This window comes from Panthera uncia, chromosome B4 (genome assembly GCF_023721935.1).
Source record: "Panthera uncia isolate 11264 chromosome B4, Puncia_PCG_1.0, whole genome shotgun sequence".
NCBI lineage: Eukaryota > Metazoa > Chordata > Mammalia > Carnivora > Felidae > Panthera > Panthera uncia.
This window is the reverse complement of record NC_064809.1, coordinates 104,144,257-104,148,583: the sequence shown is the minus strand read 5'-3', so window position 1 is coordinate 104,148,583 and position 4,327 is coordinate 104,144,257.

Genomic DNA, 4,327 nt, shown 5'->3' with positions numbered 1-4,327 from the left:
TTAAAAAAACAGGATAGAGAGAGAAAGAAAATCAACACATGTAAGATTTTTTATAGAAGTCTTGGAAGTAGATACACGTTTTAATGATTACTATACAAGAAATCAAAATTCCCAGAAGTACAGAAATGCTAAAACATCTTGTCTTTTTAAATTACTGATTATTTGCACATTTCTTTAATTTTTGCTAGATAGATATCAGAGTGGAAAAATATCAATTTACTTTTATAAATAGAAACTTTTAAAAAATTACAGGTTTAAGCTATTATAATTCCTTATAACAGGCTATAAGGGAACAGATGTAAAATTTCAGTAAGTCAAATTAAACAATGCCATGAATTATCAGTTCACATTGAAATAAGCCAAATACATTTGCTACATGTTTAATAATTTGCACTGTTTTATTGCCTCTATATTGTCATTATAATTTTTATGTCTTCTCTAGTGTGAATATACCATAAAATTCTAAAAACTCAGAAATGCTTATACTGTTTCATTATGATTTATATATATTAAAATGCGATCATGTAATATACGTATACATATGATGATGGTTATATAAATTACATATGTATAAATCACTATTTTTTAATATCTAATATTCTATTTGAGGCTCTCTCTGAATACACACATAATTAGCATCTTTATGCATGAAATATTGTTGCAATTCTGATTACTGCCTTTGTAAAAATTTTCTGAGGATTCACAGAAAATGCTCTGAACACTTTGAGGGTCTTGAGATTTTAAATAAGGATTCCTAAAAGCCTCACCAATTTACATTTCTACAATAGCATGTTGAAAATGCCATTTCAAAATTCACTGGAAAATGCTTATTGTATATTTAATATTTAAAAAAAATAATTTTTACATTTATTTATTTTTGAGAGAGAGAGAGCACAAGCAGGGAGGGGCAGAGAGAGAACAAGACACAGAATCCAAAGCAGGCTCCAAGCTGTCAGTACAGAGCCCAACATGGGGCTTGAACTCACAAACTGTGACATCGTGACCTGAGCAGTAGTCAGAAACTTAACCCACTGAGCCACCCAGGCACCCCTAATATTTTATTTTGTGTGTATTGACATTTACTGTAATACTATAACATTCATATTTTCAGAATTTCTCAAGTGTTCTATAAAATATTTAATATCCTCTGACAAGTCTTATTGTGATATCACTTTTATTAATATGCAAGAGCTCTACATTTTTAAATAGTAACATTTCTTTTTAATTTTTTTAAGGTTTACTTTTTTGAGAGAGAGAGAGAGAAAGAGAGAAAGAGAGAGAATGTGAGTGGGGAAGGGGCAGAGAGAGGGAGACACAGACTCTGAAGCAGGCTCCAGGATCCAAGCTATCAGCACAGAGCCCAGCATGGGATCAGAACCCACGAACCATGATATCATGACCTGAGCCAAACTCAGAGGCTTAACCGAGTGGGCCACCCAGGCACACAGATAGTAACATTTCATTTGCCATATTTGTTCAATATTTTTTATTTAGCTCTTCATATATTTTCAATTTCTAGAAACAGTAACTGTGAATCGAAATTCTCATTTCCCTGTCCAACTTCTTGTGCCTATTTTACACCAGATAGTCTGTCCCCATTTAATTAATATTTCATATAAAATATTTAATTATACTCAATTAAAGTCACCCTACTTAATCCATATTTAAGATCAACTTTAATCTTTAAACGTAATTAAATTTTATTTCTGATATTTGTAGAAGATGTAGGGTAGATATAAAGTATTTTAACCAAAACTTAATCAACTATTCTATAATTTATGTTATAATTTATTAAATTATACTTTCTTTCCCCACATTTCTTTTCTGGCATCTTACTGTTATCATTATTTCTTTACAGAACATTTTAGTATATCTTGGGAAAGTTCTCTATTATCATTTTGCATCAAAATACTCTATCTTCATTTATTCTTTTCTTTCAAATGAATTTTTTTTTAAATATGATTATTGAGAAAATAAACTTAAGATATTTAATTGAAATTACATCATATGTATGTTAATTGAAAAAGATGATTTTTAATAGTGAATTCTTGGACCAGGAATAGAGTATCTTTCAGCACTTGTTAAGTAAATGTTCAGATTTTCAGTATATTTTGTACTTTTCTCATAGATTTTTCAGTTCCTTTTTAAAATCCATTTTCCTGAAATACTCTTGATACACAGTAAAACGCATCAATTCTATTTTTGTTGTTGTTTTTTAAGTAGGACTCACTCCCAGTGTAGAGCCCAACATGGGGTTTGAGCTCATGACCCTGACATCAAGACCTGAGCAGAGATTTAGTCAAACGCTTGACCAAATGAGCTGCCAAGGAGCCCCAAAATGCATCCATTCTTAAGTGTGTTTTCTGATATGTTTTGACATGTGTATACAACCATGTGACCCCTACCACAATCACATATAAGACACCCTAAATTTTCCCTTGAGACTCTGCAGACCTCTCGCCCCCTTTCCTGCCATCCCAGGCAGAAATTCATGTAATTTATAATACTCTAGGTTCATTTTTCCAGTTTAAAACATAGTATAAGCACAAATACACACAGTACTTTTTTTGTGACAGGATTGTTATTTAGCATAATTTTGTTGACATTCATCCATGTTAATGTGTGTATCTCCAATTGTTCCTTGATGTTGCTGATTAGTCCATTGTATGAATATGCTATAATTTATTTATTCATTTACCAGTAGAGGGGTATTTGAATGTGTAAATTTGTGACTGTTAGGAATAAAGCTATTATAAATATTCATGTAAGTTTTTTGTGAAACTGTGTTTGAATTTTTGCTAAATACCTAAGAGTGGATTCCTAGGTCATGGGGTATATGCGTGTTCAACTTTACACAACTTGCTATTACTAATGTAATAGTAACAAATCTTTTTTATTATTTTTTAAATGTCTATTTTTTTTTGAGAGAGAGAGACAGAGAGAGAAATCACACATGAATGAGTAGGAGGAAGGGCAGAGAGAGAGAGAGAATCCCAAGCAGGCTCTGTGTTATCAGCACCATGAGATCATGAGAGCCGAAATCAACTGTTGGATGCTTAACTGACTAAGCCACCCAGGTACCCCAATCCTTTTAATTTTAGACAATCTACTAGGAATAGTGGTATCTAATTTTACTGTGCATATCCCTAATAATTAATGTTGTTGGACATTTTTTCATGTGCTTTTTGATATCACTACCTGTTATTTGGTGAAATGTCTGTTAAAATATTTTGCTTTGTTTTTATTGGGTTGTTTTCTTAGTATGGGTTATTAATCAAATGTTTGGGTTGAACATTATAATATTGGCCTAGAATTTTGTGAGAAAGTATTTATTGTTATACTTATTTAATAAATATAGAACTTTCAGATATTCAAATTTTCTTGGGAAGATTGTTTCTTTTAAGAAATTTATTCATATTATGTGAAGTTAAATTATCCCACCTTTGCCCAAAATATTCCTTATAATCTTTCTAATAACTGGAGGATCTTTTTCATTCATATTAGTAATTACATTTTATTTCTAGCCAGAGATGTTTCCAAAGAATCAGTTTTATTGATTTATTCTATGATTTGACTGTTTTCTTTTTTATTTGTTTCAAGTTTTTATTTAAATCCCATCCACCTCCCCTCCATAAACCATCAGTTTGTTCTCTATAGTTAAGAGCCTCTCATAATTTGCCTCTTTCTCTCTCTCTTTCTCTCTTTTAGTTTGTTTTCTAATTGACATGTTTTCACTCTTCCATTTACTTTGTGTTAGTCCTTTATTTTAAAAAATTAATCTATAAAATTTGATCATTTATTTTTACATATTTATTTATTTATTCACTCATTCATTCATTCATTCTTTTTTTTAGAGATAGAGTTAGCACAAGTGAGGCAGAGAGGCAGAGGAGAAGAGGGAGAATCTTAAGCAGGCTCCATACTCAGTGCTGAGCCTGATGAGGGGCTCAATCCCACAACCCTGGGATCATGACCTGATCTAAAATCAAGAGTTGGACATTCAACAAACTGAGCCACCCAGGTGCCCTTTTAAACATCTTTTTAAAATAAACATTAAAAAATAAATTTTAGGTACTGCTGTAGCTGCATCCCACAAAATTTTATATATTTTTTTTTATTATTCATTTCTAAATACTTTTTAAATTTAACTTGTCATTTTTGTTTATTTAATAGATGATTACAAATGTCATAGTTAATTTCCAATATTGTAAATTTTCTAGGCACTTTAAACATAGATTTCTAACATATTTTCATTGTGATCAAATAACATACTTTGTATGATTCCAATAATTTTTGATTTCTTAAGACATGTTTCATAGTTCAGTGT